Source organism: Globicephala melas, chromosome 16 (assembly GCF_963455315.2).
Source record: "Globicephala melas chromosome 16, mGloMel1.2, whole genome shotgun sequence".
Lineage (NCBI taxonomy): Eukaryota > Metazoa > Chordata > Mammalia > Artiodactyla > Delphinidae > Globicephala > Globicephala melas.
This window is the reverse complement of record NC_083329.1, coordinates 69,026,430-69,053,106: the sequence shown is the minus strand read 5'-3', so window position 1 is coordinate 69,053,106 and position 26,677 is coordinate 69,026,430. Positions and strand designations below refer to the sequence as shown.

General features: G+C 40.3%; 1 long non-coding RNA gene across 2 annotated transcripts in view; it reads right to left on the bottom strand.

The window, feature by feature from the left end:
* Nucleotides 1-26,677, bottom strand: part of LOC115847936 (uncharacterized) — a 297,650-nt gene that overhangs the window by 112,351 nt on the left and 158,622 nt on the right. For both annotated transcript variants that reach the window (XR_009559265.1, XR_009559266.1), the window contains one exon: nt 21,299-21,421. This is a non-coding gene — a long non-coding RNA (uncharacterized lncRNA). The remainder of the gene's footprint in view (nt 1-21,298; nt 21,422-26,677) is intronic.

Sequence of the window (26,677 nt, the reverse complement as noted above, 5' to 3'; positions counted from 1 at the left end):
TCATATAACTAGAAAGTGACAGAGCCAGGAAATCCCCCAGGTCTATCTGCTTTTGCAGTCTCTCTGCCACACTGCAAGTGATTTAAATTTTCTAAGCATCAGTTACCTTGTCTTTCTCATTAAGATATTAATATGACTATCTTACAGTATTATTTCACATTTTCTCCCTCTGTCTCTCTTTCTCATCTAACATTTGCTGAGTTTAACATTTGTTGAGTTTCTATTTTATCTATGCACCGAGTTACATCTGGGTAACAACAGGATTTGCTAGCTAAAAAACAAACAAAAAATCAAGTAGTTTCAAATAATTCAATAAGTGTGCAAAATTTACTGGCTGAGTGGAAAGTATTTTGGAAGTCTCTCTTAGGTGGTACATGGGCCTGGACTCAAATGGGTCCTCAAAACACACGTAAAGAATTCAAAACACTGTAAAACAATGGAGGCACGTTCTCCCCTGCCCCTCACACACCCTGTTCGCAAGTGTGGAGTACTGGAGTAGCAGAGCAGCTGCAGGAAAGGGCCCCAGTCTGAGCAGAGAGCAACTCAAAGGGCACAAGTGAAGGCATCAGATCTTGCCTGTGTCTTATTCGATCCAAGGCTCTGATGGAGAACTGCAGGTCCTGAGGCAGTGGGCTGGCACCAGAAAGTTATTTGGAGGTGGCTGGAACCAGACCAGCAGTAGCAAAGACAGCAATCCCTTTCCATTTGAGAATTTAACACTCAAGATCTCAAGAGTTGAGGAGTATACTGAGGGGTCTTGAGGGAGAGAGGGATGGGAGGTTGGGTAGAGTACGTGAGCAATATTTTGCAGGGCCACCATTTTACTCGCTCTCTCCTGAAAATAAGTGCATCTCCTGGTTGCCTATACGGAGGAACACTTTAGATGCATGAAACCAAACTTGTTTATTAGTGGGGGGACAAGCCGTCAAGGAAAGAGATAACCTGAATGAGGGAACTTGAAGCAGAAGTTGGTAACAGCTCTGACTTTAATGGAGAGATGAGCCTGACAATGACTGGGGCTAGAGCAGGAGCCAATAAAACATTTCTGTACTCAACTCTCTAGGCTTTGCTGCCTTATCTGATTATCTGGGTGATACTCCCAGTGTTCTGCAGGAGGGTGAGGGGACACCTGGTTGCCTTCACGATAGATGTGTCTCAGCAGGAGGTCACAGGTATGGACCATAGATTGTACATTCCTCTAGAGTCCAAATCAGAGAAAAGCATATTAAAAGTTTGTCTTCTCTGATCTCTGGAGATGGAAGCCTTCAAAGGGAAAGAGCAATCAATTCAGAGCTTTGGAAGCACAATCAATTATATACTAATCTGTGATAAATTTATGTTCCTCTTAAGTAGACGGTATCACCACCTGGCTTTCTTAGGCATTTTGTCAACATTATCTGTGTCTTTGCCTTACTTACAGCTCACAGCAGACAGAAACTGGAAGGAGAAGGCTTTCAAAAACAACCACCATCACCCACAGCAAGAACTTAATGGGCCTCTAGAAAGAGTAGAAGCCAGGGAAAGCAGAATTTTAGGCAGGTCTTCACAATGTTTAGACTATTTTCCACTAGTCTTCGAAGTAAAGCCATCTTTCCCCAACAGAGAATAGGGAGTCTTGGGAAGACGGGTGGGGAGGAGAGACAAATGGGGAATGATAGAAGAGAGAGAGAACAGGAAGAGAAGCATTATTTAGGGAAATATTCCTAGCATAGCAAACACGCCCATATTCAAACTAGCTCGCCTGAACGCCCCCTTCTCTGAGGAGACTTCCTGGAGTCTCTGGGGTCACCACTGCCTTCTTTAGAGGGCCGTAGCCCTCTCCTTGCCCTCTATTCTTTACTGAATTGAAACAATTAATTTCAACATCTGTCCTCACCTTTAGATTCTGAACTTCCCAAGAACAGGGAAACATGCCTTCCATGTGTTGATACTGCCTGTGCCCATCACTGTGCCTGCACAAAGCAGGGCTCCTGCCTTGACTGCTGACTGTGCTCTTGCCGCGTGTGAATGACCCCCTGGCGGGTCTGTAATCTGTCCGACGGTAGGACCACCGTCTAGGTAAGTGAACTCTCTCACCAAGTTAGATCTTTTATTTTCCCTGAAGTTCTTATCTTTGTGGTTTTAACTTCTACATTAACACAAGCTACAAGTATCCCACATCATTGTTACATTTTAAGGATCAGTAAAAAGGTATTAGAAAGTGTGCTCAAAGCATGAGGGTTGTTTTCATCCTAATACTTAGTGAAACACAAAGGCAGACACCCACTTTGTATCTACAGAAGCATGGTGTGTACACACTCACACCTGCTGAAAACTCCCAAAATCAAACTGGTTGATGAGTTAGGATGGTAAGATTGCAGCTGTAGTTTTTCTCTTTAGGAAAAATTGCCTTTATGATGTTTATTTTGTTTGTACAAAGATAAATGAATAAATATACAAAGAAATACAAAATAGATCAGGAGAGAGGGGTAAACAAAAATCTCACTTAAATGTCCAAACTTCTGTTACTGAAAGAGCAAGCAATGTTTTCCTAGTTGCACAGAAAAGAGCAGATTGTTTAGAATAGCACAGTGCTTGGGTGTGAGAGGTCTTAAGAGATAGCATCTGAAATTCACTTTACCCCTCCCTCTGGGGTTATGAACTAGGGTTTGTTCTTGCCCTTCTAGTGGTCTGACTACACTGGTCAACTCAGTATCAAGAAAAGGGCAAGAATTTTCTGTCCATTTCTGGTTGATGACATGCCCATTAGTCATCTCCTCTCTCTATCTACTCAGAAACAGCAAATATGCTGGGTGGCACAGGGTCCCTGGGAACCTCGGCAGGGCAACAGTTTACTGTTAGCTGGCCTGGTTCAGGGTGTGAATCCTGAACAAATTCCATGAAACTCCATGGTTGCTAAGAGACATAGTATCTTTAAATGTCAATTATAATTTCCCTCAAAATAGCTCAAAAATCATCTATTGTTTGAGCTTTAAAAGTTGCATTATCTGCTAGATTTAACATGATGTGGATGAAAATCTTGACTTCATCATTTACTAGCTGGGTAACAATGCTAAGTTACTTCTCTGAGCTTCATTTTTCCTTCTCCGTTAACAAAGAGTGGTGATAGGGAACAATTTCATGAACTGCAAAACACTCCGCCCGTGTTAGTTTGAACTACTTAATTCACACCATATGCGAGAATGTATGTGAAAAAGACCGAAAACAAAAAAGACATCAGAATATAAATGATTATCACAGGAGTTCCTGTGACTCTTTGTTTGTATATTATTTTTGCTATGTTTGAAATAGATACTAAAATCTGTGTGAAGTGAACATGAGGTGATCTGAAAATCAAAATTAATATTTAGCTCTTAAAAAGGAATTTGGGAATGACTTCTCAGTAATTATTTACTTTACAAAATAATTAACAATGGTTTATTATTATTATGTAATAGTATATATTATTATAAGTAATATTATTAAGGACCCAGATATCCGAGATCATTTTAAGTGTGATTTAATTCACAAAATGTTGTTTTGAGCCCAATTTGTAAAGGTATTGCAGCACACCAGGCATATGCTAAACTTTCTGGAGGACACTGGCAATTGAGACTTTAAGTACCAGATAAGAAGGAATTGCAATTGACCCCTCCATGGTCTGTAAATGGATACCTCCAGTGTGCATATGCTGACATTAACAGCGGGGCCCAGCCATGGGTGTATGTGACTCTGTGCTCTGAACACACAGAAAAACCCCTTCCTTTAGGATCCCTTCCTCACTGACCCCTCTCTGGATTCATCCTCTGGGCTGTGCCCCTTACACCTGTGTCGGGGATCCTCCGGTGGTCCCAGACTCTGGCCCTGGGTACCTTTCTCTTAGTTCCAGCTGGGCATGGTAATGACACACTCTTTGAATCCATGGTTTAATGAATCCTTGTAGTATTCCTGCTCTTCCTGTCTGTGCCATTCTAACTTTAAATAACCAAACAGCAGCTGCTTGGAATCCAGTTGCCTGGACTTAGGGATTAGACAATCATGGCTCAGATCCTGACACTGACAGTGGCCAATTACTCACCCTGGGACCCTGGGCAAGATTACTTCAACATTCGAAGACCTGATCTTCCTCATCTGTAAATGGGGATAATAACATCTAACATGTAATTTTTTTTGTATTAAAAAGATAGGGTTTTTAGCATGGTGCCTAAGAAGTAGCAAACTCTCAGAAAGTTATGTCATTGCTGCTGTTATTATTATTATTATTATCATCATATCTAGAATCATCTTAGAAGTAAAAAGTGAATATCAATTTGGTCCTGGTGCAATGATTGTAGTATAGGACTTCGTGGCTATAGGTTTTATACATGTTCACATACAAATGTATATGATGCTCTCAAGAGCACATGGATAATCATCTGTATTCACTTAGAAAACCCTAAGCTGGATAATTAAAAGTTAATTTCTTTTTGACTTTGGAACGCCCTACATGATTTTTTTCCTGGAGATTTACCTCCAAACCACTTTTAGCTTGGATTAATATGAAAGCAAAATGAGATCTATATTCCGTAACATGCAAGAACAAACTTAGGGAAATGGAGTGGTTCAAAGTAGTTGAGGAACAGAGAGGAAAACGCAGTTGCATGTAGTTTATACACTTGCATCAGTTCACATATAGAGAATCAAAAGCAGCTTGAAAGAGAAGGAAAGGAGTGACTATAATGCTCAAAAAATAAAAAAATAAATAAACCCACCAAAAAGGAATTTAACTGAGCAAGAGATCAGGAGTTTTCCTGTGGCTATGTGAGAGAGCCAAGAATGTTTGCCTGGAGAGGAAAAGACTTGGAGAGCCCTGGTCTCATTCGTCTGAAATTTTTTTTTTTTTTTTTTTTTAGCGGTACGTGGGCCTCTCACCACTGTGGCCTCTCCCGTTGCGGAGCACAGGCTCCAGATGCACAGGCCCAGCGGCCATGGCTCACAGGCCCAGCAGCTCTGCGGCATGTGGGATCCTCCCGGACCGGGGCACGAACCCACGTCCCCTGCATCGGCAGGCGGACTCCCAACCACTGCGCCACCAGGGAAGCCCCATTCGTCTGAAGTTTGATGGGCCATCATGTAGAGGAAAGAGTTTGTTCTGTTTTGTTCCCAAGGGATAAACTGGACCAATAAATGAGAATAACAGAGAGATCTAGTTGGGTTCAACAGAAGGAAGAAATTCTTAACCATTCCAGTGGTTGTGGAATTGGGGGGCAGGCAGCAGGAGCTGAGTGCCCACATCTTAGGGATGTTGTAGATAATATTTTGGTGGTGGGTTGTTGGTGGGGGGAGATTGGTTGCAGTGAGCTCTCTGATTCTCTGTAGATTTAATAAAATTTTACCAAGATATAGAATTTCTATGTTTTGTTTTCCTGAATATTAAAAGACATAATATCATTTACTAATCTCATCAAATGGATTGCTCCTTATTAAAGTGTGCAAAGAGATGGAATTTGCAACTATGCTATATAAATAAATATTATCTTTGAATGTTGAATATACATAAATATAGAGCAAACATTATTTTCAACATTCTGAAATAGCTTTGTAGGAGTTATGTAGGAGAAGAACTTCTAAAAATATCCTTCAGTTCTTTAAAGTTTCTTTTTTTTTTTTAATAATATGGACCATCTCAAAAACATGAGAGAATTACCAACTGTGAGTTATATGGGACAAATCTTTAAGAAATCCCGATTTATAATAATGCATTATGAATAATTATGTTCATAAAAAACTCCAATTTTGAGGATCTATATGCCATATGTGATGCTAACAGCTCCCTATGAGGTAGATATTTTTAGTAGTCCCATTTTATAGAGGAGAAAACTGAGGTTCAGAGAAATCTAGAAATTTGTTCAAGGCCACCCAGCTAAATGTGGAACTGACTCCCAGCCCCTGCTTTTTCCACTGTGTCACACTTCTTCTTGACCACTTCCTATCTTGCCTGAACAAACACAATTCAGGTCAAATGTCCAAACAACGATGACATGCCCTGTCACGCCTTCCAATTAAACCCTGTAATTTCCAAGTCTGAGATGGAAATCCTTTGGCTGTATGTTCTTGTCTGGCCTGCCCAGGAAAATGTTTATTTTGAGATATGCCTCTCTCAGAATTGTTGGATGTTTTTGACAGTCATTCATACATGAACCATGTTGAACTGGAGGTACAGAGTTACTACTTCATCTCACAACAGAGACTGCCCCTTTGCCCCCTGCTCCCAATTTGGGTTCTGTTTCAAGGATGGTATTAAGGCTATTAGCAGGTCTGAAGAGACTATAAATAGAGTCCTGGGCTTTAGCCAATTCATCATGTTTATGTTTTTGGGTTGCATTGCAACCGTTGTTGGTAATTATAGACGCGTGGGTGAGGATGGGTACTGATGAACAGTTCCTCCTCCCAGTTTCCTCTTTGCACAAGCCCAACACTGGGGGTGTCTGAACTCACAATCTCATCATAAGGTCCCTCATGTCTAGTCACTGCTGTGTTTCCTGGCTAACTGATATAACCAGGGAGGATGAAATATCTAAAGGTATTCCACATCACCATCCAGGCTACAACCTGTGTAGTCAATGCCTTCTTTAAAAGAAATAATGTGACATCAAAGGAAAGTTGTTCCTCATCCTACCTGCAGATAGTAAACGCAAGAAAGATTTCCTCCTCTTTGTGATAACAAAGCATTTTCCACAGTCCCTGCAGATAAATATGTAAAGAGGATTCATGGATCTAATTGAAATGATGATCCCCAAGGGAACTCAGTGAAATAAGAGGTGCACTGTTTTCAGTAAATTGTTGTAATCTGTAAAATAATCTCTTTTGGTGCTCCAAAGGTAAAAGAAGGGAGGCGAAGGGAGGTGGGGAGGGGTCACCTTTTCCAGCTTTTCTCTTAATTCTCTGGTGTGCCAAGGGAAAGGGTTGGTCACAGACCAAGGATGCTCCCTGAGCTGCCCATGCAGCTACCAGAACAGTCAGGCACATCTGATTATAACCAGTCAACTGAACTTGGACTGTGAGAAAGAATGGAGTAGAAATAGCTGAGAGAAATAAAAGAAAAAATGCTGTCACCTTCAAGGTACACATTTTGGAGGACATTCTTCCCCACTCACCATTCTCACTTCATGCCTTCAGGCAACAGCAGCAGAAAGTCAACTAGAGGGAAAGAGAAATTGGGGCCAACTTGTGTGTGTGGGGAACTTGTCCAATTCCCTGTTACATGCCCCTGCCATGTCCTATCTTTGCCCCAACTTGTCTAGTTCATATACTCTGATGACAGGCTAAGCAGGTAGCTGTTCAAGCTGCTCAGAGCATCTAGCCAGGGTTGGGATAATATGGTGCATGAAGCCAAGAGGAAAATACCCATTTAGTATCCAGGGACAAGATTTTGAGGTCAAATAAGTACGTGACAGTTAATTTAAGCAATGAAAGAAGCCATTCACAGAGGACCACATATTGTGTAATTCCATTTATACGAAATTTCTAAAATAGGAAAATCCATAGAGACAGAAAGTAAATTAGCAAGTGGTACCTAGGGCTGAGGGGCACGGGAGGTTGGACAGTGATAGCTAAAGAGTACGGGATTTCTTTTTCAGGTGGTGAAAATGTTCTAAAATTGATTGTGGTGATAGATGTACAACTCTATAAATACATCAGAGGGATGTTGGGTAAATTGTATGATATGAGAATTATATCTCAATGAACCTGTTAAAAAATACATTTGGGGAGCTGAGCTGTGGAATACCACAAATACTGAGTAAGGAACAGTGAGATGGAGAATGCTAACAAGAGGTGGTCTGCTGGGCAGTCCTAGGAGGGAGGTCAGAGGTGTTATACAGTTCCAGCTACAGCTCAAGTATTTTGAAAAGGGCTGAGATAGATACTCCCCTCATGTAAAAGACCACTGGAGATCATGATTACTCTAATCATGGATATGATTACCATAATCTACTTCTCCCATTGCAGTGGGATGAATCTGTCTAAAGTTGACCCCGGTGAATCTTGGTCTAATGATAGGATTATAGCTATGGAAAAATTGACTTCTTTTCATTTCTTGAAGCCTCATTAGAAACTTAGTTTGTGTGTTATGATCCTTGGAGAATAACTGCTCTTCCAGGTGGCAGTATTTTTCTATGTTTGCATTTTTTTTCAGGGTTCACTCAAAGAGTTCCAAACTTAGCTAATCATGGAAGTAGGAAGGTGGTTTTAGTTATATTTGAGGAAAAACCAAAAATTACTCCAGTATGTCTATAACAAATAATGAACGAGGAGCCATTTGTATTATACATAATCCACTCCTCAATGCAGTGACATGAGACATTTCATCTAGTATTTAGCATGACCTGGTCCTTCTACAATTCTCCAACCTCATCTCCCACTCTCTGTCTCATAGAGATTCAGAACTGTGACCCTAAATGCATGTCTGCATTTTTGTTCATGCTATTCCTTCTATCTACAACATCCTTTCTCCTTCCCCACACTTGGCTAGTTCCTACCTGGTCTTCAGGACTCTTCCAGGAAGACTTCCTTAAATTCTCAGGATGATCTGGGAGTCCTTCCTATGGTCCCATAGCACCCTGTTTATACTCGATCAACACATTTACTACATTGTAATGGGCTTATCTATTTATCTGTTTCCCTACTGGTCTGAAGGCTCCTTAGGGATCATCACCATATCTCTTTGTCCTCAGCTGGGCTAGTTCCCAGCACCTAGTACATTCTTAATAAATGTGTGTTGAACCCCTTTATTTCAAAAAGACTATGCAGCAGTCACCTAGAAAGTTTGGCTAAAGAAATTTGGTACCATTCCTCTTAACCCCAAATATCACCCTAATAATCAGGTCCATTAAAAAGGATCATGGAGTGGCAGGCCATTCTTAGTGTTCCCAAAGCCTTGCACATGGCCAAGCACACATACTAAGCCCTCCTTAAATCGATCTATCTACAGTCCTTCGACTGTCGTATGTTAACTATCTTACAGACAACACTTTTAATACCATAGAGAGTCCTACCCCTAAATTATTTTTCACACACTGAGTTCATATGTTCATTCATTATTTGACAAAAGAACACTAGGGATTTCCCCAAAACAGAGATGAACAACTGTTCAGTTTTGACAACAGCACCATCTTGGTAATGGAAGATTGGTGCACTTGTCTGCATATTCAAATATTAATTTACAAAAATGAGGGGGAAACAGAAAAAGAAAGTGCTGGTGTTAGTGAAAATAAGCAGAGAGATCTCATTAATTTAATAAAATTAAGACAAAAATAGAAATCATTAGGTGTGCTAAAAGTGGCCAGTCTTTAGCTGTGATTGGATACTCAAGGGAGGAGAGGTTGATTGTATGTTCAATTATGAATAAAAAGAACAAATTAAAGAGCATGGGTGGGACTTCTCTGGTAGCGCAGTGGTTAAGAATCTGCCTGTCAATGCAGGGGACACGGGTTCGAGCCCTGGTCCGGGAAGATCCTACATGCCGCTGAGCAACTAAGCCCGTGTGCCGCAACTACTGAGCCTGCGCTCTACAGCCCACGAGCCACAACTACTGAGCCCTCGTGCCACAACTACCGAAGCCTGCATGCCTAGAGCCCATGTTCTCAACAAGAGAAGCCACCACAATGAGAAGCCCACTCACTGCAAGGAAGAGTAGCCTCCGCTCGCTGCAACTAGAGAAAGCCCACGTGCAGCAATGCAGACCCAACACAGCCATAAATAAATAAGTAAGTAAATAAATAAATAAATAAAATAAAGAGCATGGGTAAAATTCTGGGACTGTAGTGCCAAATATAGTGTCTAGAAGGCAAAGCATAGTTAGCATTCTTATAATTATATTAAAAATAATTAAAAGTCCTCCTCTGGAAGTCCTCCTCCATCTTAGCCAAACCAGATAGCATCTATGTCTCTTGCTTGATATCTACACCCTTGATTTTCACTTTTTCATGAATGCATTATATATCAAAGCAGGAAGTGACTTGTGTCACATTAGAGATTCTTAAAGCCTTTTCCAGTCCCAAGAAACTTTGCAAGGAGTAACACTTTAAAAGGAAATAATAGCCAACTGAGGGCAAAACTCAAAGATTATATCTTGGCTGTAGCTTTACTGCTAAGTGATTAAAAACACAGACATAAGAGTCAGACACATCTAAATCACCTAGCAATGTGTCTTGATCAAGTTACTTAATCCTCCAAACCTCAGCTTCTTTATCTGTAGAATGAGGATAATAATAGTATCCATCCTGTAGGGTAGCTGCAAGATGCAAATGAATGAATATGTTCAGTGCCTGGTACTTACTCTGAGCTTGTAATATAAAAGTCATTGTCTAGGAGGGAAGAAGGATGCTAGAAGAGATGGGAAGGGCTCAACTTGGACTACTTCACAAACTGTCAGGGGCCCCACTGAATCCTGAGTCCTACTGAAACCTCAATGCAGAAACATTACAACTTCTATTACGACTCCTGATCTACCCACTGGGTCATTCTGGCTTCTGCTGGAGTGAGTGGCAGTGTGCTATTTATTTACCTAATGACTCCTTCCAAATCAGAGAAGTTGGAAACCCTGACAGTTGTTCCACCCATTACTTTTTTTGTTTCACCACCTCTGCACTCGGGAAGGTGTGTCTCTGGTATTGTTGTCACATCTGCACTTTGATTTTTCAGTTGTCTAAGGCTCCCAGCTCTTTGAAATAGGTGATTACAACTCTACAATTATAAAATTAGAAGCGGCTGGGTTTAGGATATGCTGTTAAAAACAACACAGGGGCAGGCTAACACTGTGTGATGGATGCCAGGCACCACAACCTCCTAAAACACACATTTGCCACCCTGGGCTTCTGTGTTTGCTCCCCTGACATGGTCGGGACTGTACCCCGACTTCCATTCTGACAGCTTTCTTACCTACATTCTTTTTTAACAGTTTACTAGGGTTTAATGACATTATTTATTGCTGTTTAACATTTATTATTTATTACTTTTAGCCTTGCTTATTCAAATATTTTGAGAAAGTCTTGTACTTCTAATATTGCACCAAGACCTGAAACACCCTCAAGGAGCAAGCCCAGTTACAACAGAGCGAGAATCAGGAAGAGGGGTGGGGGGACAGCAACAAACATGGAGGAAAAGGAAAGAATGAGATAAAAGAAAAATACTCAAGACTATGATACAAAAGTACCCAGCCCAGGGCCTTGAACACAGTGGGAAGTGCTCCGTAGTTGAAAAGTCTGCAACCTTTCCTGTCTCATCAGGCTGCCCTAGCATTTCTGCTTGTAAAATAAGTTCCAGACAAAATCAGTAGTCATATCAAAATTAGTAGTCCTAAATATTTTGCTGATGTTCTCTCCTTTCATAGGCAAACCTTCTGAATGTACTGTCAACACTCACAGTCTCCATTTCCTTACACCTGAATGCTCCCCACCTACTCTAATCTGACCTCACACCTACTGCCCCTCTGTAGCCCCACTGTAGCTGCTCTCCTTTAAGATCACTGGATGCCTTACCCAGTGGGTGAGTCTCCACCTCCCTGGCCTCCCTGAAGGATATGACACTGTCAACCAGTCTCTTCATCTCAAAACCCTCTTCCCTACCTTCCTTGCCACAGTTTTCCCTTCTTCAGTTTCCCTTTCTGGCCCCTCTTTCTTTGCTCACTGCTTTCAGTTGATGAGTTGAAGGATCTATCTTTGATTTTCTGTCCTTCTCACAGGATATAGCCATCCTCTGCCATGATTTTAACTACCACCAACATCCAAACAACTTTCATATTTTTCTGGTCCTCTCTGACCTACTTTTTGAACCTCACACCCACATAACCAACTGCATGCTGTGCCTCTCCTCTTGGATATCCCACAGGCATCTCAAATGCAACATGCACAAAACTGAATTAATTCTCTCTTACACCCTCTTCTCTCCACATCATCTGTAGTCACTCAAACCAGAACTCTGGGTGTCATCTTAGATTTCTCATTTTCCTTTAACTTCCACTCCCGCCCCTGCTATATGTCCACTGGGTCTTCGGATTTATATCTTTCAAAACTTTCTCTAATCCGCACACCCACTGCCTTAGTTGCAATTCTTATGTCTTTCTTGAATTCCTTTAATAGCCTCTCAACTAGTTTTCCTGCCTCCTGTCTTGCCATCTTCTGACCCATTCTCCCCACAGATACCCAAGTGATCTTTCCAAAATGAAACTCTGGTAAGTCACTACCTTACTTAAAGCCTAGCCATCGGCTCCCCATTGCTTACACGGTGGAATAAAAACCCATTTTCAGAGCCTGCCAGGAGCTCTTTGATTTGACTGCTGTATTTCATTACTACTATTCTCCCTTCCCTCTCTACAACTTATATCCTGGGCATCAAGCTTCTAGATGTTCCCCCAAAGCATCATGCTGCTCCATGCTTTTCCATGCTGTTCCATATATTTGCAAATGCAAACAAATTTTTTTTTCCATTTGCCTTTCCATCTCATTCCCACATAGACAAGTGCCTATTATTAACAAAGGCCCCGTCCCTCTCCCCCTCCTCAGAGAGCTGACGACTTTCTCTGGTCTACCACAGTATATCTCTGTCAGGTATCTACCACACTTATTTACATGTCTGTCTCTCTGCTAGACTGAAAAACTTAAGGGTGGGGAATGATGTCTTATTTGTCTTTACCCTCACTCCAGTGTGCAGGGCCTGCCATGAAACAGGCGTTTATTCCGTGTTTGATCAGTAAGAGAAGACAGCGCCTCATTATCCTTCAAATCAACTGGAATTGAAAATCCAAGAAGCCACCTTTGATAGCATCAAGTTGCAGTCTCAGTTGCTCAGTCTGAGCAGCTCAGCACAGCTTCCTGAGCCCTCCACCAGTTCAGAAAGCATCCAACCTGCCATGAAGTGTGCACTGCATTTGCTGAACAGGAGTCAACGTCAATCCCGCTGATAGGGTGGTCTTTGCCTCCTTTCGCCCAATCTCATACCCCGCGAATTGTGCATCTTAAAGGTCACGGTCATAGGTGGTCTTTATCAATCAAAGCATCAGTAGAGAAAAAAATCCCACTCTGGGATATCGTGAGACATGTTGGTTTCAAAACATTGCAGATCGTTAAATGAGTAATGTTAATGTGATCTCAGAATAGTAAACACACCCCCACATGGATAATGATATTACTTGCATTATATGGAAAGGAAAAAAAAGCAACATTTGGCTGAAAGGACTATGGAAGAGATGTCTGGATGGGTCATTCAAGTTCTATTAAGACAGGTAAATTGCATTTTTCTAACTGTCTCCCCCGAGTGTGGGCACACACACTCCCAAATCAAATCTTTCCTCTGGGGTAGGGTGTGTGATTTGGGGGAAGTTCAGGGAAGTGGGGAGCACACACATAGAGGAAGAAAACAAAGGCCTTCATTTTCTAAAACTCACTCACTCTGATTGAGAAAGAGTTTCTCAAGAATTGTGAATGTCCTGTACAGGAAGTAACACTTCATCACACGGCTAATAATCAGCCCTGTGCTTGTCAGGGATTGGTTTTTCCCTTCTGTGGTGAGAGGATGGCCCCAGGCAAGCTTGGACACCTTCAGCATCCATCTTCCAGCATGTCTGAGTGCACTGGTCCCATTACTTTAATTCACATGGAAGACTCACGACAGTGGGGTGGAGTGGGAGAAGGGTTCTTCTGCAGTTTCAAAAGGTTTATATGGAGCCAGGCTAAAGTCCTGCCCCAAATTGCCTTTTCTACACCAAAGTAGCTTGCAGGGGGCCTGCGCATGTATCAAGTCAAACAAAATGTACTTTCTTTTCCCCCTCCAGCTCACTTGCCTTTGCTTCTTCTCTCTCGGAGAAGTTCTCCCCCAGAATTCAGCATCTTGAGGGCCTCTTATCCTTAAAGAAAACAACCCAATCAGTTAATTCACTCCAAGATACTGGCAATTCAATAAGACCAGTGTTTACATTTAGAGGAGATATGAATACTTTACCCAAGGGAATAACTCTCTAGCGGTGAAGTTTTTGGTCCTATCATGGGACTTTCCAGTGCCTCTCAATTCCTACGATATTGGTGACTACCAATGATGAGGGCATGTAAGCATGATCCTCATGCTTGGGTCATATTTCATTCCCTGACAAGAGGCTGGTAGCTTTCCTCATGTTATCAAGTTGCTTTTATGCAGTGCCTGTTTTAGTTTTTTTTCAGAAACACTGTGCAGAATAAGTTAAATCCCAAAGGTCCTTGTCTCACACCCAGCGAACCTTAGCATATTGGCACTCTATCCCAGACTTCTTCGACAGAGAAGACAGAGGCCAAGGAGGGACACGGAAGTTGTCATCACATGAGCCCTTAGGTTGTGTCAGTTTTTAAGACCCAAGTCATTAGGTAATCTTACAACAGATACATGAAGGTACTTATTCATTCATTTATTCAATAATCATTTATTAAGCTCCCAGTGCATGCCAGGAATTGTTCCAGAGAGGCACCAAAGAACAAAATTGACAAAGTCCCTGCCCTGGTAGAGCTTAAAGTTGGAAATTGGTTTAAACTATTTCTATCTGTCTCCAGAAAGCAGAACTGGAACAAATGGGTATGAGTCTCAGGGAAGAAGATTTCTGTTTCACACAGCATACGACCAAATATGGAATAATAATGAGCTCCCTGTTACTGGAGGGGTCTGAAAAGAAGATGCATGACTGCTTGCTGCAGAGAATCATGCATGCAGCTGGACTAGATCCACTGTCTTCAATTGTTTCTTTTAGCAGCTGGTGACTTTTCTCAAAATTTTAACCTGCATCGCCAATATATTAAAAAGCAGAGTTGCTGTGGTTGAAGTGTTAAATATGGATCTAGAGGCCTCCCCTAAACGTCACTCTGTCCAATATACCCTAGATATCCACAAGCCACTGGATGAGATGGTCATGAAGCTCCCTGTTTACCCTAGAGTTATGGGAAGATCTGTGAATCTAAGTAGGATGTCAACCTACTTAGTCACCAGAGTCTTCCCCTCCCTCTTTCCCATTTCCACCTCTTCCTAGGAGAGAGTCTGGTGAAGCCAGAGAAAAGAGGCAGAGGCTCCAGGAGTATAACAGGACACTTAAAGAATGCTATCTGAGAATCCACCTGTATTCTTTATCTTTTAACACAAGGTTTACTTTCTAGAAGTGGACTCTCTCATCACACCCTCTCAGATGTAACAGGTGTGTTAAGGGATTGCACATTATTCTGCAGTCTGGAGCAGGAAGTTGGACATGCAGTCTCCCTTCAGATTCGGTGCCTGGAAAGTCCCGCCCCATCAGGCACACTGTGTTTGGAAAGGAAAACCTCCAGCAGGTCAAAGGACTCTGGGCAAGCAGCTATTCACTGGCTTGGGGCTGGTGATGCAATGTAGGACAGGGGAACCTGGCAACTTGAAAGAGCTTCAAGTCTTCCCAAGCATACAGCTACCACACAGAGCCTCAAGTTTGCCGAATCATAACCTTATCCTCCTCCCACCTAGAATTTTCCTGACAGTCCCTGAAAAGTTCACCCAAACTGGACTCACATCATCTAGCTTCATAGTCTACAAAGTTGTGAGCTAAAATATGTGAGTCAGTTGATCTTTTCCAAAGTGTGTAACATACAGGAAACATGATTTGTGGGAAGATGTTAATAGGTGTTACTCAAGAGAATTCTGAAAAGTACTACTTTGAGAAACTCTGCTTTAAACAAAACTAAGCAGGTTTCATTACTGCAGGACTTTTCAGAGCCTTGAAAATGCTAATGTGAACTGTGACTCTCTGAGAAGGGAATACAGTATACAGTATTTTCTAACTGTATTTGAACTCCAAATACTTTTTCTCACAGGACAACTTAAAATACTCCATTTTCCTAAAACACACTTGGAAAATGCTGTCATAAGCCAAACACTTAACCAAATTATATGAAGTTAATCTTTTACTCAAGTAGGCCAGTATTTCCAAAGTATACCAATGTCTTATCCACCATTTGGGGAGAAAAGATATCATATAGATGAATTGTCTACATAACTGAAGCTTCAGACCCCAAAACAATTAAGCCATTTTATCTGAAAACCTTTCTAAAGTGTATATACATCTTTACTTTTGATTATGAAAAACAAAACAATTCTGAGTATAAAAGTAAACATATGCTTATTTTTAAAAGCTTGAAAATTTGGAAAAGAAAAAATAAGGCAAAGTTACTCACAAACCTATAGCTCTGTTAGCATTTGATGTAAATTCTCTAACCTTATTCTGCATGAAATATCTGCCTTAATATAGAATAACTGACACAATTCACTTAATATTTTCTATGTCATTAAACATTCTTTGAAAATATGTTGGGGCTTCCCTGGTGGCACAGTGGTTAAGAATCTGCCTGCCAATGCAGGGGACACGGGTTTGAGCCCTGGCCAGGGAAGATCCCACATGCCGTGGAGCAACTAAGCCCGTGCACCACAACTACTGAGCCTGAGTTCTACAGCCCGCAAGCCACAACTACTGAGCCCACGTGCCACAACTACTAAAGTGTGCGCGCCTAGAGCCCAGGCTCTGCAACAAGAGAAGCCACCACAATGAGAAGCCCGCGCACCGCAGTGAAGAGTAGCCCCCGCTCACCGCAACTAGAGAAAGCCCCTGCACAGCGACGAAGACCCAACACAGCCATAAATAAATAAATAAATAATTTTTTTTTAAAAAAGAAAGAAAATATATTTTAATGGCTCTGTAAGAGTCTGTAAAATAAATGTATCATACTTCATTTAACCATTACCTTCATGGGATAAATCAGTTGTTTTATTATAAATAAGAATGAATATCTTTTTTTGTAAAGAGTTGTCTCTATTTCTATTTCTTTTGAATAAATACCTAAAAGTAGAATTAATATGTCAAAATATATAAGTATCTACAGGCTCTTGATACATAGTGTTGTGTTAAATTGCCTTCCAGAGGATTTGTACTATTTATATACTCCCAGCAAGTTATGAGAGTGATATTTTACCACGCCCCCACCAACATTAAATGTTATCAATTTTTTTAAAAAGTGTTAATTTGATAAGTTAAAACTGCCATAACTGTTTTCACTTTTCATGACCAGTGAATTTAAACATTTACATATACTAATTTACCACCAATATTTTGTCCTCCTATGAACTGTCTACATATAATATACCATTTTTCTCTTGTGGCCTTAATATTTTTCTCGTTGATTTGTGTGAACTCTGTTAAGGTTACTGACGTAATTTTTGTGACAAATAATTCTCGCAGCTTGCTGTTTACCTTTCAATTTGGCTTATTATTTTTAATAGGTAAACATTAATATCTATTTATATTAAAATATGGCACCCTTTCTGTTTTCATTCCTTCCTTTGTTTTCATGCTTAGAAAATCTTTCTCACTGAGAAATCAGATGAATGTTCACTAGATTGCCTCTAGATGTTTTATGGTTTCATTTTTTTAAATCCTGTTTTAAAAAATATGGTGCACTGCTTGTTTCTAAAACTGAATAAAACATTTTCTTTCTTTTTTTTAAAAAAAACGTTTTCTTAATGACTCAGGCAGGGTTACAGTTTTGAACAGTATTTAAAGCTCTGTGTCATAGAACAGAACACCCCCAGGCACTATGGTAGAGAGAATTTTCCCCATTCTCTGTGACCTCAGTCTCTGTGATTTGCTAGTTCTGTGGCTGATTTTCAGTTCTGATCTCTTCTTTTGACATTGGGCTTTCAGCTCTCATTTCCTATTGTAGACGCTATTGTGCCTATTGTCTGCCACTCAGTGCTCCCTGCTTTTAAAAGCTCATACATCAAATAACCATAGCTGTATTACCATGAACTAAGGATATGTATAGTTGAGCTTGGGTGTGGAAGGCAGAATAACGGCCTCCCAAAGATGTTCATGTCCCAATTCCTAGAGTCTCTGAATATACTGTGCTATATGGCAAGGGAAAATTAAGGTTGCTGATCAGCTGAGATGTGGAGATTATTCTGAATTACCGGTTGGGCTCACTGTAATCAAAGGGTACTTAGAAGTGAAAGACAGAGGCAGGAGAGTCAGTGTCAGAATGATCTGATAAGAGAAAGACTCGACCAGCCATTGCTGGCTTTGATGATTGGAAGGGGGCCACAAACAAAAGAATTCAGGCAGCTGGAAGCTAGAAGCTAAAAAAGGTAAGCAAAGGAGGTTCTCCCTGAGAACCTCCAGAAAGGAATGCAGTGTTTTTGACAGCTTGATTCTAGCCCAGAGAGACCCATCTCAAACTTCTGACCTCCAAAAATTGTAAGACAATAAATTTGTGTTGTTTTAAGCTACTAAATTTGGGGTGATTTGTTACAGCGGCAATAGGAAAACAACACATGAGGCCTAGAAGTCTGTTAACAGAAAAAATTCCATGGGCTTTAGTGCATGACCTTGATGTCTGCCAGTTTGGCTGCTCTGAGGTTTTATTTCCACCACTCTCCCTCCTAATTATTTCCATGGTTGCTGGAAATCCAACCTACATCTTAGATCAGAGCCTAAGTAGGACATTTTTATTTTACAAGAACTGGTCCCTACAAATTAAGTTGCAAACATTGGGTCAAAGGGTGAAGTAGAAGGAAGCTTCAGAGACACAGTATTTTTAAAGTTTTTCAGAGAAATCACAAGGCTGGACCATCTGCTCAGTTTGGAAGAAAGACCATCCAAGAGAGGGTCGCGACCCCTGGCCTGGGTGAGAGCATCACTGTTAAATTAACATCTGCACTGAGTCAGATAACCAACACTTCTTTAGGTAAAATCCCCTCTGTCTCTAAAATACTGGGTACTTCGTGGGCATGAGATGTAAAGAATCCACTTAGCAGAGTCTTCTGGGAGTAAGGCTGGGAGGTTAAATGGATTCTGTGCCACCAAGAGCCTTGGATCCAGACTGAATGATAGAGCATGAACTAAGTCAATAAAAACGCAGGTTAAAAAAAAAAAACCCTCAGGTACTCCTCAAGAATAGTACACAGATAAGAATAAGGGAGGATCAGGGAAGAAGGCGCCAGCATTGGGCAGAGGGAACTTGCCTCTAAAATGCAACAAGACGTTTGCCCAGTGGCCTAAGTGGAGACTGCACTTGGATAATTTGTTGTGATGGATGTTGAATAACAATCTGAAGAGTGTGTGTTATTTATCTCTGTATTCCTAATGTCCGCCGCAGTGTCCTGCATGTAGTAAGTGCTCAATAAATTCTTGTCATGAGAATGAACAAATGAATGAATGAATTTAGTAACCCTCTGCCATCTTTAAATCCCACCCTGGGGCTAATAACAAAGATCTCATATCACTCCTTAATAAATTTTTCAACCTTAACATAAAAGACTAATACATGCAGCTCTACTCAAGTTAAACTTAGGATGCAAAAAATGCAATGAGGAAGTATTTTATTAATATATTAGAATTCTTTTTATTACAAGGGAGAGTTATAAGATTTGGGGTGATGAGAAAGAAAAGCAAAATGCTTAAAGGTAGAAAATAATAATTATATCATAATGTAATATGTAGTTTTAATAACTTAATGCATGTATGGCATTTAGAGAGCAGTGCCTGATGTAAATGCACTCAATAGATGGTGACTATCATTTTACTCTTCAACATTTTTACATGTTCTCCAGTGATTAAAATGTAGTGCTCAGAAAAAATAATAATTCAAAACCATTATTACAATAAGACCAAAGAATGTATAGGTTTGTTAATTTATGAGAAAGAAAAGTAACTAATGGATGATGACAAGACTATCCTTACATGCATACACTGGCATACAGGATATACACAGTTATAAAAATGAGGGCATGGATTTAAATATATTTTCTTGGCTGTGTTCATTACTTAAAGGATGACATAGTGAATCCATTACTAAAGTAAAGAATACTTCTTCAAGGTGGTATTAATACTATAAGTTTTGAATGTGTTGATCTTTACATATAAATAGGACACTTCAGGATAAATAAACCAAATAAGTTTAACTCAGTGTCTAGAAACATGAGCACCAAGATGAAAGGTAACATACAGATCCGATATATAGGACAGTGTTGATTAAGCCATATCCTTAAGGTAATAAAATTCACTTTCAAAGTACTTACTGGGGCATTTGAAGACTCACAGGGAATTACTAGACCCAAAAGTAAGAAAAGATCAACTCTTCTAAAAAATAAAATAAAAAACACAAACTAATTTAAAAAAAAAACCCTCCCAGTTAGGAACTTTGACTCCATGTTTGCTGTGATGGAGGAGGAGAGAGGTCAGATCCATTCGTCGTCATCAAGAAAGCAATAGGATGGATGTGGGTCTGAGGTTGCCAGTGTAGACTAACTAAATGATCTACATTTAATATAAATGACTACATAGCTTTCTCCTTTCTTGATTACCAACGAAAGGTGGCAAATGTACAATTTTAACACCACTGGGTTAGAGTTATTCCAGCACTTCCTTCTCTCCAAAGTCCCTAGACATGTCGATAGCCCTTGTTCTGGAGATAAATGCATCAAGACCTAAGTGATGCCATTTGAGGCCCAAACTGGTTTTACAATTGACTGATGTGAGCACCATTTTCCAGCTCACATTTGTGGAAACCTACAAAGAAGAGAGTAGGTTCTTCTGTTTCTCAAAAGAAGACTTCTGAGCCCTTGGAAAAGAAGCTGCTGATACTGGCAGCTACTATGGGTTCATTGATAAACAGTTATGTCAACCAACTGCACTTTGTTTTTGTTGGGGCTTCTAGAGCACTTAGTGAAAGGAGCAGCAAAGACATTGTGTGCCTTGATTTCAGCAAAGCATTTGACAAGGTCTCTCATAATGTCCTTGTGGAAGCTGTGGTCTGGAGGGTAGAACAGCTGATGGACTGTTCTTTCAATGGCCAAAGACTGATGGGCTGACCAGGAGGGAGTCGCTCCATTTAGATGCTTCAAGGCAATACTGTCCCAAAACTTTCATCAAAGATTCAGATGAAGCCTGGATTAGATTACCCAACACGCATGCTACCATTGGGAAGAGTTATAATTCATGATCCTGGTGGCAACCAAGCAAAGGGAACAGAAGAGTCGCAAGGTGCGTTATTAGTTTGGGCCATAGGGAGGTGTCCAAATCTGGCTGCAAATCAGAAACACCTGGGACGATGTTGAAAAATATGGACACTCAAGGCCTTACCCCAGACCTACCTAACTAGAATTTCAAGAGATAAAGTCCTAGCATATGTATTTTAAAAAAAAAAAAAAAAAAGGTGATTCACAGGCAATCAGCCCAGTTCCCCACTTTCAGAACCACTAAATTAATGGTATTTAGTAAAGATGTTTTTCCAGGGTCATAAATGGTCCTTACCTGGTAGTCTAGAGATCTTCATGGGCTTTCAGATTATGAGAAAATCCTTCCCTACACTCTGGCTCCAACCAGCCTTGACTCTTCCTCATGGGGGCAGGGCAGGGGAGAGGAAGAGCACAGCATCTGGTAAAGAGAGCACAGGTTGATGTCAGCCAGACCTGGAGTCAAGCCTTGCTTCTGTGACCTACCAGCTGTGCAAGAGGGTCTATGCCTCCATTGCCTCATCTTAAATTGCAAGGATTTAATGAGACACACATGTAAAAGTTCTGCCTGGCACATAGGTGGTCAATTAACGCCAGCTACTATTATTAATAGATTGTTTGGCAAACTCCTCAATTCTGTGGATTCCAAGTCTTCAGTTTTACCAAAACATGCCTTTTCGGCAGCTCTGTCCAGAGAAGGAAAGAAGCCACCATATATTGACCATCAACTGTGTGCTGGGCATGAGGTCCCTCTCAGATCTAATCTTATTTCCTTCCTTGTCACCAAAACCCTCATTTTCGCACATGTGGAACCTGAGGCTCAGAGAGGTTAAATGACTTCCCCCGAGTCACCCAGCTAGAAAGGGTCAGACACCAAGAATTTGGCTAATAAACTTGCACTGAGGATTCCCCACAGCACTTTTTTAATGGTTAATACAAGGAGTGGAGAAAGCTTTGCCCTTTAAAAAAATCTAAAGAGAGACATTTTGAAACTGCGAGGGAGGGGGGAAGTTATACCACCTACACCCTCCATTATCTGAACACTCAGCAAGTAGCCAGAGGAAAAGCCCTACAGACAGGCAGTCATTGCTGGCTTGCTCGCTCTCTCTTTCACACACACACACACACACACACACACACACACACACACACACCCCCCACAAGGATCCCTGGCCACCTTATTTAAAATTATAAAACCTCCCCCATAACACTCTTATTTCTTCCCTTGCTTTATTTTTCTTCTTACCACTTAATCACTACATCACATATTGTCATTTTGGTTATTTATGTTGTTTATTGGGACTCTTCCCCAGTAGAGTGTTAGCTCCTTGAGTGAAGGAATTTTTGTCTATTTTGTTTATTCCAATATACACATGCCTAGAACAGGGAGGCACACATTGACATTCAATAAATATTTGTGGCATGAATAAATGGATAGGTGAATAAATGGATAGGTGAATGGTTGAATAAAAAGTCTAGAAAAGTACCAATCATAATTTTGACAAAATTCAACACCCATTTATGACAAAAACTCTCCAGAAAATGGGCATAGAGGGAACCTAGCTCAACATAATAAAGGCCATATATGACAAACCCATAGCAAACATCATTCTTGATGGTGAAAAACTGAAAGCATTTCCTCTAAGATCAGGAACAAGACAAGGACGTCCACTCTCGCCACTATTATTCAACATAGTTTTGGAAGTCCTAGCCATGGCAATCAGAGAAGAAAAAGAAATAAAAGGAATACAAATTGGAGAAGAAGGAAAACTGTCACTGTTTGCAAATGACATGACACTATACATAGAAAATCCTAAAGATGCCACCAGAAAACTACTAGAGCTAATCAACGAATTTGGTAAAGTAGCAGGATACAAAATTAATGCACAGAAGTCTCTTGCATTCCTATACACTAACAATAAAATATCAGAAAGAGAAATTACAGAAACAATCCCATTTACCATTGCAACAAAAAGAATAAAGAACCTAGGAATAAACCTACCTAAGGAGGGATAAGACCTGTACTTAGAAAACTATACGATACTGATGAAAAAAATCAAAAATGACACAAATAGATGGAGAGATATACCATGTTCTTGGACTGGAAGAATCAATATTGTGAAAATGACTATACTACCCAAAGCAATCTACAGATTCAATGCAATCCCTATCAAATCACCAATGGCATTTTCCACAGAATTAGAACAAAAATTTCACAATTTGTATGGAAACACAAAAGACCCCGAATAGCCAAAGCAATCTTGAGAAAGAAAAATGGAGCTGGAGGAATCAGGCTCCCTGACTTCAGACTATACTACCAAGCTACAGTAATCAAGACAGTATGGTACTGGCACAAAAACAGAAATATTGATCAATGGAATAAGATAGAAAGTCCAGAGATAAATCCATGCACCTATGGTCACCTAATCTATGACAAAGGAGGCACGAATATACAATGGAGAAGACAGTCTCTTTAATAAGTGGTGCTGGGAAAACTGGACAGCTACATGTAAAAGAACAAAATTAGAACACACCCTAACACCATACATAAAAATAAACTCAAAATGGATTAAAGCCTAAATGTAAGACCAGACACTATATAACTCTTGGAAGAAAACAGGAAGAACACGCTTTGACACAAATCACAGCAAGACCTTTTTTGACCCACCACCTAGAGTTATGAAAATAAAAACAAAAATAAACAAATGGGACCTAATGAAACTTAAAAGCTTTTGCACAGCAAAGGAAAACATAAACAAACAAAAAGACAACCCTCAGAATGGAGAAAATACTTGCAAATGAAGAAACTGACAAGGGACTAATCTCCAAAATATACAAGCAGCTCATGCAGCTCAATATCAAAAAAAAAAACAAAACCCAATCAAAAAATGGGCAGAAGATCTAAATAAACATTTCTCCAAAGAAGACATACAGATGGCCAAGATGCACATGAAAAGATACTCAACATCACTAATTATTAGAGAAATGCAAATCAGAACTACAATGAGGTATCACCTCACACCAGTCAGAATGGCCATCATCAAAAAAAATCTACAAACAATAAATGCTAGAGAGGGTGTGTAGAAAAGGAAATCCTCTTACACTGTTGGTGGGAAGGTAAATTGATACGGCCACTATGGAGAACAGCATGGAGGTTCCTTAAAAAACTAAAAATATAGCTACCATATGACCCAGCAATCCTACTACTGGGCATATACCCTGAGAAAACCATAATTCAAAAAGACACATGCACCCCAGTGTTCATTGCAGCACCTATTTACAATAGCCAGGTCATGGAAGCAACCTAAATGTCCATCGACAGATGAATGGATAAAGAAGATGTGGTACATATATACAATGGAATATTACTCAGACATAAAAAGGAATGAAATTGGGTCATTTGTAAAGATGTGGATGGACCTAGAGACTGTCATACAGAGTGAAGTAAGCCAGAAAGAGAAAAACAAATATCGTATATTAATGCATATACGTGGAATCTAGAAAAATGGTACAGATGAACCTATTTGCAAAGCAGAAATAGAGACACAGATGTAGAGAACAAATGAGTGGACACCAGAGTGGGGAAAGGAGGGGTGGGATGAATTGGGAGATTGGGATTGACATATATACATCACTAGGTATAAAATAGATAACTAATGGGGACCTGCCATATAGCACGGGCAACTCTGTTCAGTGCTCTGTGGTGACCTAAATGGGAAGGAAATCCAAAAAGGAGGGGATATGCGTATGCATATGGCTGGTTCACTTCACTGTGCAGCAGGAGCTAGCACAACACTGTAAAGCAACTATACCCCAATTAAACAAAAAAGAGTTGAAAGTAATTACAATCTCTTTAAGTAGCTGTATTGTTCTCATTTTTCTATTATAAATATGTATTATAAATATGTATAATACGTATAATAATAGTTTTAAAAATGTAACCTCAATTGTCCAGGTTATTAACAATTTGAAGCTGAAGTGAGAGCAGATAGGATGCGGTTTATCTTCTATAGCTCAAATGTGATAGACATTTTCCACAGGCCCCTGGAATCCACCCTCCATCTTTCCTCACTGCTCTATGCCCTAGGATGTCGACCTTTTTTAACTGAGTCAACAAGCTTGCTTGACCTTTGGCTTCTAGCTGGGAAAAGAATAAGGCTGGGCTATTTGTCACACAGCTCTCAGGCCCTCAGGTTGCTGCAGATGCACTGTGTCCCTCTACTGGAGGCCCCAGTATATCGGGCACCTTCTCGATACCCCTAATCTCTCCAGGTTCTATAACTGCTCCCACTCTTGCCTCCCTCAGGCCTAGGAATGTAACAGCTCTCCATTTTGCATGACCTGGAATGCTTCACTTCCTTTGCCGGTCATCTTAACTCTGCCCAAACCTTTTAAATAATCCCTTTATCCTTTATTAAATTTTCCTCAGTTACCCAGTTAGGTATGCCATCAGTTCCTTGCTGGATTTCTGACTGATAGAGTGAAATGGGGAAATGTGCTTACAGTTGGAAGAGTTGAGTCCTACTACCAGTTTCACCATTGGCTTCTCAAGGCTAAGCAACCACTGGTCTACATTCAGTTTCTTCACCTGAAGACTAAGAAAACTGGGCAAGACAACCTCCAACATTCTGTGATTTTAAGCCCTCTGCTTAGAGAACAAAGTAGTTACTTCCCCACTGGTTAGAAAGTGTTAACTTGATCCAGATTCTGAAAAGGGCCAGTCTTCCAGGAACTTATCCACAAGTGTTGTAGCTATACTACTCACAATAAAGCTGAGCTCGGCAATAATAAAGCCAGAAAAATCCAGGCCTATCTTTGCCCTCACTACAGCTTAAAATCAGTAATTTCCTGGAAAACTGAGGCTACATTTTTTTTTTTAACATCTTTACTGGAGTATAATTGCTTTACAATGATGTGTTAGTTTCTGCTTTATAACAAAGTGTATCAGCTATCAGCTATATACATATATTACATATATCCCCATATCTCCTCCCTCTTGTGTCTCCCTCCCACCCTCCCTATCCCACCCCTCTAGGCTACATTTTTAAAGAACTATTATTATACAAATAACACATACTTATAATAGAAAAACCAGAATTTGAAGCTATTTAAAGAGACGAAAACTACTTTCAACATTTACAATTGATACCTTTCTAGATTTTTTTTCTATTCACTCATTTATTTCACAAATATTTACTGAATGCCAGTATATGCCTGGCTGTTCTAGGCATGTGAATAGTGTTGCATTATTGTGAAGTACTTGTGCTGCCAAACCAGAATTCTGGATGCTACTTCAATTCTCCACTTTGCCTAAGTATAATATTGGAAGAATTATGTAATCCCTGCTCTTCTTTGGGCAGTGTGTACACAGGACACTTAAATTCCTGGAAAGGTGAATTTTTTTTTTGGCTGGTAGGACCAAATCGAAACTTTCTGCCATTTGACTTAGCTTCCTTGTCTTAGACACAGCCTCAAGCTTCTAGCCAGAAAGCCTTCTCTATCACCAACCCAAAAGTGTCAACAGTAAAAACAAATGACGAATAAAGGGACCCTTCCAGGGAGTGGGAATTGTTTATCCAAATAACATTGGAGGTTTTGGAGTAGTATCTTTGAAAGTCAGAGTAGGTTCATCGGGTGTGACTGGAAAAATAGACCTGCCCAAGCAGACACAGTGATT